The 10,007-nt window shown below is 34.2% G+C and overlaps 1 protein-coding gene across 14 annotated transcripts in view; it reads left to right on the forward strand.

The window, feature by feature from the left end:
- The window catches only part of R3hdm1 (R3H domain containing 1), a 169,718-nt gene that overhangs the window by 53,862 nt on the left and 105,849 nt on the right, over window positions 1-10,007 (forward strand). For 5 of the 14 annotated variants that reach the window (XM_033757260.1, XM_033757262.1, XM_033757269.1 and 2 more), the window contains exons 1-2: window positions 2,062-2,259; window positions 7,875-8,080. The gene's annotated coding sequence lies outside the window, so the exon portion shown is untranslated. Of the gene's footprint in view, window positions 1-2,060; window positions 2,260-7,874; window positions 8,081-10,007 lie in introns of those variants that run through there. The other 9 variants (XM_019204833.2, XM_033757267.1, XM_033757266.1 and 6 more) reach the window with 6 other exon arrangements.

Genomic DNA, 10,007 nt, shown 5'->3' on the forward strand with positions numbered 1-10,007 from the left:
GTTTTTTTTTTTTTTTTTTTTTTTTTTTAGACAGAATCTTGCTCTATAATTCAACCTGGCCTTAAATTCACTATGTAGCCCAGGTTGTCCTCAAATTTGCAGTGATCTTCCTGCCTCAGTTTCCAAGTGCTGGGATTATAGGTATGTTCCACGAAATTTTTTTTGCTAGGTATGGTAGTGCACACCTGTAATCCCAGGACTTGAGAGGCTGAGGCAGGAGAATTGCTGTGAGTTGGAGACCAGCCTGGGCTACATAGTGATTTCCAGGTCAGCTTCAACTACATAGTGGAAAAAAATATATAGATAGATAGATAGATAGATTTCCAGGTCAGCTTCAACTACATAGTGGAAAAAAATATATAGATAGATAAATAGATAGATAGATAGATAGATAGATAGATAGCTAGCTAGCTAGCTAGCTAGCTGCATAACTAAAAGAGAAGGGCATGGTCAAGGATTATACAGTGGGGAAATTTGAGTTATGTTAGGGTGAAATCTCTCAGGCAAGATTTACTAGCAACTTTATGTTTTTTGAGTAAAATCCAATTTTGTGAATTTATATGTATTTTTAACTTCAGCCTACTTGTAAGGCTGAAATAGAACATATTTTTGAAAAATCAGTAACAATACTTTTTCATGGGCCCAGGATTTAGTTGAGTGGTGTTGCTGCTTGTCTTGCAAACACAAGGACCTGAGTCCAATCCCTGGTACCAAAAACAAACAGTAACAGTACTTTTTCAGACTATACTGTAAATTCTGTCTTCTGTTTTGGTGCTTGCCAAAATGATATAAAGAATATAACTGGTGTGTTAGGCTATACGATTATATATAAACCCTAGAAGAGATTTTAGTAGTACAGAAAAGTAGTGTTCTGGCTGGTGATTTTCTTTAAATGGTGGTGGTGAGCATTGTCTATGATGCCTGTAATATTGTACATGCTTATGGAAAATATGATCTTTGTTTAGCCAATAGGAAACAGGTGCATGAGAATACAAATAATACACTTGTCTGATTATTAAGTGTTTTACCCACTAGACACAGAGTTTTCTATTTTCTTCATTTTATTTTGTCTTCCCATGGTTAGTGAACATTGAATTTTTAAAAATTTGAGTTGGAAGACTCCTTTTATTGTAAGACCAACTCTTGAGCAAATATATATATAGCCAGTATTCATCTGACAGGAGACAGAATTGTCATCTGATCATATGTATCTTTGTCACTGTCTCCATCTGTTGGTGTGAAGAAGTAATACTCTTGCCACAGTAAGCAAGCTATTTTAATTTTAGCAAAAACAACTTAAGAAACAGGAATTGTGTTCTGTTTGTTTATTTTGGTACTGGAGATTGAACTCGGATCCTTGCACTTGCAAGGCAGGCAGAGTAATTGTATTCTTAATGCATTTTCTTTCTGACAGTTTGAAGATGTGACACTGTTATACTTTTATCAACTGTTTTTTTTTTTTAAGGCAGTTTCTATGTAGTTCAAGCTTGCCTTGAACTCACTGTGTAGCCCTGGCTGGCTTCAAGATGTGACACTGTCATGCTATTATCAACTGGTTTTTTTTTTAAGGCAGTTTCTATGTAGTTCAGGCTTGCCTTGAACTCACTGTGTAGCCCAGGCTGGCTTCAAACCCATGGCTATCCTCTTGCCTCAACCTCCTGAGGACTGGAATTATAGTTGTGGGGCCCCACATACTGCTGCTATACAGTTTTGGGCTTTTTTTTTTTAAGGCTTTTTGTTAGTGATATTGGAAGGTTTTAGAGTTATTTTCAAAAGATACATTAGCATTACCTAGATTCCTGATGCTTATTTGTTACAGAATTACAAAAAATATAATCTCAGCTTTTTGCCTCAGTATGTGAACAGGCATCATTGTGTAACAATATTTTAATAGCAAAAAATCTCAAAAAATCCTGGCAGTTTTTGCACATTCACAGTTTTTTGGGCTTTTGCATCATTGCTTCTGAATTGCTAATGAAGGGCTCAATATAGCTTCTGGTGCACTTCAGATATTCTCGGTGGTGGTGACTGGCTAGAGTGTTACTGACATCACAACATACAGCTGTTGACTTTCTATTGTCTCTGAGTCCTCCTGCAAGTGCTTCAGCTTGCTCTAGCAGGCACTCCCAATGCCTGACAGGCAGGATGTGTATGCATGGAGCTCTCTAGAAGAGCAATGCAGAGCATCAGTTTGCAGATATTATGGAAAGTACATCTTCATTAGCTCTGTATGATGAAGCAAATACCAGTACAATGAAGGTATGTGACTCTTAATTCATTTGCTAAATGTGTACAAAAGCTAATCAAATATGTGAAGAAATATTCATATTCACTTAGTACCATAATTTTATTACGGGTGTGTGTGATAAAATTTTTACTGTGTCCAAAATGAGAATATTTTAAAATTAGATTTTATTCAGTTTTGCAAAGATATGTGTTTAGGTTGATAGAATGAACATTAATAGTCATTTACTTCTCAGCTGCAGCACCAATTTCTTCTCCCTCAACTCAAATTTCTGATAGTTACTATGGCTTGCTGATAAGAGTGGTTTACCTGTATATTAACTGGTATTTGTATCTAGCTAAACAAATTGTCCATTAGAAAAATGCTCCCCTTTTCGGGTTAATCTTAAATACACCAGATGGCCTGTTCAATTTTTAAATTTTTATTGCGGAATAAAGACAGTGTGAATGAGACATTTTTTTTCTCTTGAAAAAAAATAAGTTTTTATGCCCTTTTCTGGAGAAGAGGTAGATTAATTTTTAAAGTGTAATAGAGCAAAACCTGGATCTGTCATTGCTATGATTTACATAATCAAATATTACATGCAAAAAAGAGCAAATGCAAATCAAACTATGTAGTTTTGAAGAGTACTTGATTTCTAATTATAGTCTGAAAACTCTGACATTTACCTTGTTATTTTATGAGTCCTCAAAATAGTATTCTATTACATGAATACTGTTGAATAAGGAAAGAAAGCCCATTAGTGTATAACTGAATTGTTTGTAATATCTTTTTTAGAGTTTTGCTTGCTTTTTACCTGGAACTAGCAGAAATTTTAACAGGATTTGGAATTGCTATGATATTTTCAAACATCCCACCCTGTGTGATATGAAACAATTGCTTTGTTCTTAAGAATTAACTCATTTCCTTTCTAGAGGAGATAAGAGGAAAAATCACTGTATGGCCACTTACCAAAATCTGAGGATCATTGCTCTTTCTTTTGTCTCCTGATCCCTGAGTAGTAATGAGGTTGTGAAAGTATAAACAGCTATTATTAAAATAAGGATTTTTATCAAATGCATTATTTAGCTTAATACCAGAATTTTACTAAATCCTGAGTTTGATATCCAATACCCACCCCCAAAATCAGTTTCCCATAGGCATGGTGGTACATTCTGAGAGACTTAAAAGGGATGTTCTTATTCGAACACAGAGCCTACACTTTTGAGATTACCAAAGAATGTGTGACCATGTGGAGGTCAAGTTTAAGAACCCACAAAATAGAGAAAGCTCATTTTTTTTTCCACAACTCAGAAGTCAATTAAATATTATACTTTAATATAATAAGCATGTACTTATATAGTAAGTTAAAGTGAATATGTAACTTACAAGAATTTGGGAAGTTTCTACAATAGAAAGACAACTTAGAGGTGGGAAGAATGTTAGCACTCATTATGTACATATATCCCAGTCCCTACTGTTACTGATATTTAAAAAACAAAATTCTCAAATTTTGTTTCAGTGTAAAAGAGAAAAGGTGTATGCACTCAAAATTCTTATTCAGCTTTGGAAACATATTCTTCCTCTTGCTAATTAGTTATTTATTAGAAATAGATTTGATTACATACATTTTCTGTGTTATCAGGTAGCCTACAAGAAGTACACATCTGTATGCATGTATTATAAACCCTCTAGTCACATATGCATATATGTACAACTGTGAACATTATGAGAATATACAGTATATATTTTTATAATTATTAGGTGGGACAATTATACCCAAGTACATCATGAAAATTTAAAAGCCATCAAAGGTAAATGGTTACAAAGCTCACAACAAATTTTTAAAGTTTCTGTATGATCCAACAAAACATAAACAGATTGAGCCGGGAATTTAGCTCAATTGTTCCGCTGCCTGCCTCGCAAGCACAAGGACCTAAATTCAATCCCCGGTACAAAAAAAAAATCAAAACATAAACAGATTAACATGTAAATGATGTAGATGAATATTTCTAACACAAAATAGGGACAGTCTGGAAAGTAAAGCAGCTCTTACAAACCAACAAGAGCAGTAAAAGGAACAAGAAAATGATAAGGACAAGCAAGTTACAGAAGAAATAGAAAAACTGTCATCAAAAATTACTGTTAAATAGTTATATAATTACTGTTATATACTGTTAAGTTTCAAAGATTTAGCTCAGTGGCACCGCGCCTGCCTAACAAGCACAAGGACCTAAGTTCAATCCCCAGTACCAAAAAAAAAAAAGAAAAAAATTAATACTATTATTTAATTTTTCATAAGCCCTGTTCTAAAATCTTTTTAAATTCATTTAAAGCTAATTAATTCTAAGCCATATGTCCTTTTATCACTTCTGCTTTATAATAGATAAGGAACTAAAGACATAGAGAAATTATTTTGTCTAAGGTTACACAGCTAGTTAAATGTGGGAGCCAGAATTTGAAGTAGGGTCTGTGGTGCTCTAACATATTATTCCCTGTTTTGCTGTATCATCATTCACATGGAACAAAAAGAGGAGCATTTTATGTTTACAGAGCCTTTATTTCAAGAGTAATTATGACATGTGGTAACTCCTTAACCCTGGATTTAAGACAGAAATTAAATTTATCTCTTTTTGCATAGAAAAGATCTATGTACTATAGAGGAAGACAGTACTGTTAAATCTATTAATAGTCAATGGGGAGGAGGGGGTGAAGGGAGGGCAGGGACAAGGGGAAAATATGAGAACCAAGACCTGTCATGGAAAGGTACAAGATCCCAATAATGAATGTAAATATACTGTACACCTAAAATGCACCAATAAACTCAATGAGGAAAAAAAAAGTAAAAACTCAATAAATATTTTGGAACTAAAAAAAAAAAAAAAATAGTCAATGGACGATTACCGTTTCTCCCTGAACCTCTCTGTCTTTTGTGAACAAGTCCATATCTGGTATATGGGCTTTATAGGCTATATCCTTATAGAAGCTTGAAGTATTCAAAGCCCCCCGCTCCTCCTGTCAGCCTACCTATTATCATACCAGGTATAAGACAGGACACAATAAATTCAGCCTCTGCCAACTTTAAGCCAGATTAATTCTGACCATTGAAGAGAGCTAACATTTTTGTGGTGCCTGCTGTGTGAGAGGCTGTGGTGGGTGTCTTACATTTAAATTAGTCAGTCCTCACAACAAATCTATGAGCCAAATATTCTTACCACTTGGCAGGTCCAAAAATTGAAGCTTACAGATTAATTTACCAAAAATGTAATTGGCAGAGGTGGGGTTTAAATTCATGTCTAATGTTCATGCATTTTCTTTATTATGCCATTGTCTTCTTCCCAGATAATATCTCTGTTAATTTTAATTCTGAATCGTAATATATTTAGTTACTGTCAAGTGCTGTGTAATGTTAGCAAATATTGGTCACAGATTCTGTGACCTTAAACAAATCATATGACTTCTGGATGCTGGTAACTTGCCTGCCAAAATTGAAATATTGGACTAGGTGATCTCTGAGATTCTTTAGGGCTTCATAAAACCTGGGGATCTTCAGAGAATCTTCTGAAATGTCTACCACTTAAGAATCATACCACAGCAATATATGTGCACCCATGTTCATAGCAGCACAGTTTGTAATAGCTAAAACTTAGAAACAGCCCAATTGCCCATCAACTGGAGACCAGATAAAGAAAATGTGGTGGGTTTTATATATAAATAATGGAGTACTACTCAACCATAAAGAATGAGAAATTAGAGACATTTATAGCTACATGGATGCACATTGAGGCCGTACTCTTAAGTATAAATAGAAGAGATGTGTAAATACCAAATAGTTTCTCTGGTGTGAGAAACTGAAAGCAAATAAGGTTCAAAAGGTACAATAGATAATGTGAAATAGGAAGAAAAGGACCAAAGAGGAAGAGGGGTTGAGGAAAGGAAAGAAGGGAATGGAATTAATATGAGAAAAGGAAAAAATGAAAACAAAGTCTTTGTAAATAGAGAAGGGTGGAGGGCTTAAAGGGAGGGCAGGGGAGTGGGGAAAAAATAACCAAGATATATTATGTAAAGGTAGAAATGAATGTCATTACATTGTATACCTAAAATATACCAATAAAATGGATTTTTTTTAAAGTTATGCTCCTTTGTCATTTCCCCTGAAGCTATTTGCTTATCCAGTATTTGTTTCTTAAATGAATTGCAACCTTTCTTTTAAAGAATTTTTAATTTTAGCTAGGCATGTGGCACACACTTGTAATCTCAGCACTCTGGAGGCTAAGGCCACCTCTCGGAGGCTCTCTAGGATTTGGAAGCCAGCTTGGGCTACATAGTTCAAGGTCAGCCTGAACTACACAGGGAGTCCCTGTCTCAAAAACAAAACAAAAGAAAATTTTCAAATGAAAGGATTCATACTTAAATTATAGTCACTTTACAAAAAAAAGACATTTTTTTTTCTATTTAGTGTGTGCTGCCATCTTGTGTCTGACATGTTAGGAGAAAAAAGATTAAAACAAAATGTATATTGTAGGGTTTGTTTTGCTTTGGTTTGACTTTCCTGAAACTTTAAGAAAACAGTCACTTGATTTACTGGCTTAGGGAGCATGGTCAGATGGAGATGCAACAATGTCAGTTTTTTAAAATGTAGACATTTGTCAATGATACTTTTTTCTGTGTTTTTATCCCCTAATAAAATTAAGGAAATCAAGATGTGAAAACTAATGTGACAGTTTGCCAGGGTTCTAAATTATTAAATGTCAAAATAATTTTTGAAGGTTGGTGTAAGATGTGACTCATTCTGTGATATATTTATGGCTCTGATAGTATTAGATCTCTTGCTATTTATATTTTAATTACTCTCAGTTCTTTCACCTTAAGTTGTACTATTCTGTTTACTGACTGCAGAATTGTTAAAGGAAGATGGAAGAACCATACGGTCTTTTAGGAGTGTTTTCTTGATGTGAGCTTTTCACTTGTACTAAATAAATATAAATTGAAACCAACTTTTAAAATACGACATCAATAGAATTTTGGCATTGACTTTTTTCAGATGTCATTAAAAATAGTTTTCCCCAAGGCTAGCATGTCACACATGTTAGAGACCATTCATTCCCTGGCACCAAAAACAGAGAGAGGATTTTATCCTATATAGGCATTTTTTTTTTTTTAACAGATAGTGCAGGTTTCTTTGAAAATGCTAAATGACATTATAAGCTTTTATTCTTTTGTATTTTTTAAACTGTAGGGTGTGATTATTCACAATTTCAGTCTTAGGTCCATAGAATTATGGGGGGGGCTATAAAAAATTATAGTTCTCAGAGTTACAGTGTTCCTGGTTTTGTCCTTAGGCAGATCTTTCTTGTTTTGTGGTTGTGTTTTTTCCTTGTCTCTAAACTAGAGCTGCCAAATTCCTTAAATACTGACAACATTGCAGGTTCTCATTTTTTTAATTCTCTTTTCTCTGTTCTGCCTTCACTGATCCACTGTCAGTGACCTACTCAACATGTGTCAGAATTAGTTGTAAGTGTACTGATTCTACTTTTGGAAAAGAAAATAACAAAACTACTAACAGTATTTTTTTATTTCTAAATTACTGTGGATTGTTCGATTTCCCCTGCCTATTTTGTTAAAATGTCTTCTTTTCTTTTAACTTTAGGCCACTGAAAAATATGATATATTTGGTCAAAAACAGTTCATTTCAGCCCAGGAATCTACAGTGGTGACAAGGACATGGGACTCCTGCCAGATTACAAATGGTTCAATACAATTGACATACTGGTTGACAGCTGTGGAAAGGAACCTTGGATTACTTTATTTTATTTTTGTGGAACATCACAGTCTCAAATCAATCGGACACATCAGGTAGTATTCTCCTATCCTTTCAGAAAAACACGCCCCTTTATCTTTTAAACTCTTTCATATGAAAAGCAAGGAACCAGAATATTTTCAGCAACTTTCCTTCCCTCTCTGTACTTTGCAACCTTATTGTTTTAAGAATGAACCAGTTAACTTTGTGCAAGATAGAATTAATTCTTGTTTTGAGATGGAGACTCACTATGTTGTTGGGGCTGATCTCATATTATTTTCTTGCCTCAGTCTCCTGAATGCTAGCACTACAGAGACCACATCCAGCATAAGGAACATGTATTTTTATTCAGTATAATCTCCCTGTGACTTTGGAACATGGTCTCACTGAGTTGCTTAGGCTCCAAGCTGTCCTCTTAACTTGAGTCCTCCTGCTTAAGCCTCCCAAATAGCTAAAATTACAGGTATGTGCCACTGTTCCTGGCTACCTAAAATTTCAGAACCTGTTTTTATTTAGCTTTTAAAAACTTTTTCAGATGTATTTATGGATTCTTAAAATATATTTGCACATTGTAAATTTGCCTTTCATAAAAAAATTCTTAAATTCAAATATGTACAGAGAGGAGATAAGTTGTACCAGTTTTTTCCCCATTAAGATTGTACAGTGATACATGCATACCCATGTTTATTGCAGCACAACTCATAATAGCTAAATGTTGGAAGTGGCCTATATGTCTTTCTGTCTTACTCCCCCACCCCACTCTGCCGTACTGGAGATCGAACTCCCGACCTTATGCTTGCGAGGCAGGCACCAGCAGCACTGAGCTAAATCCTCAGCCCATATGTCTTTCTATCCACAGATCAATGGATAAAGAAAATGTGGTACACAATGAAATACAACTCTACCATATAGAAGGATAGATTTGAGTCATTTGAAGGAAAATAGACCACAGTGTTAAGTGGAATAAATCAGACACACTAGCTAAAATATCACATGCTTTTTGTTATTTAAGAAACCAAAGTATAAGTAAAATACAAAATAAAAGATAGATATGAGGAAAAATATAGATAGGTGTTATGTAAATGGGAAGAGGATCTAAATGGAGACAAGGGAGAAGTAGAAAGAATTAAAATATGTTACATACATGTACCAGCTCCTTGTGGTGAATGTAAACATTATGTACCATAGACATGTACTATTAAAATTCTCTTAAAGGCTTAATTATGAAAATTTTCAAAATATTTGAAAAAAATATTTTACAGTGAATAAGCTATATAACTACTCTTCAGTTCTATTAACATTTTACCGTCCATGGCTTAACCTATTTCTGTCCCTCTTCCATCCTTTGATTTAAATTTTTGATATATTTTAGAATAAGTTGTTTACATCAAGTTTTACTGTTTTTGTACTCACGCTCCTGAAATAACTATCTTTGGACTTAATTTGTGAAGTTCCTAGTGTGTTTTCTATTTTTTGGTACCAGGGATTGAACTCAAGTCCTTGTGCTTGCAAGGCAGGCGGCGAAACCACTGAGCTAAATCCCCAGCCCCAGTATGTTGTTTTGTTTTAACCTCTCTAATGACATGAGATATATTGCCATCTGAATTTTATCAGTCATGGATTCCATATGCTAGGATGTCTAATTCTGGCATGTTTTGACATTGAATCAGCTAAGTGAACAGAGTTCTTAGTGCTTTATTTACATTGGTTGAACACAGTTGTTAACCTAGACCAATAAGTATGTTTTGTATAGGATGTTGCTTTTAATTTTTTAAATTACTTCATTTAAGAATTGGGACTAGTTTAAGAAATTGGAATTTTAGGAATCCAGATGCAAGCTGTGACAGTGAAATACTTTTCACAGGACAATTTTCATATTCCTTAAGAGAAAAAGCTTTCTAAATGTACATATGTAACTACCATTACCTTTTATTTCAATCTGGCTTCTTCATTTCTGTCTTTTTTTTTTTTTTTTTTTTTTTT

This window comes from Fukomys damarensis, unplaced genomic scaffold (assembly GCF_012274545.1).
Source record: "Fukomys damarensis isolate Sample0158 unplaced genomic scaffold, DMR_v1.0_HiC HiC_scaffold_29, whole genome shotgun sequence".
Taxonomy (NCBI): domain Eukaryota; kingdom Metazoa; phylum Chordata; class Mammalia; order Rodentia; family Bathyergidae; genus Fukomys; species Fukomys damarensis.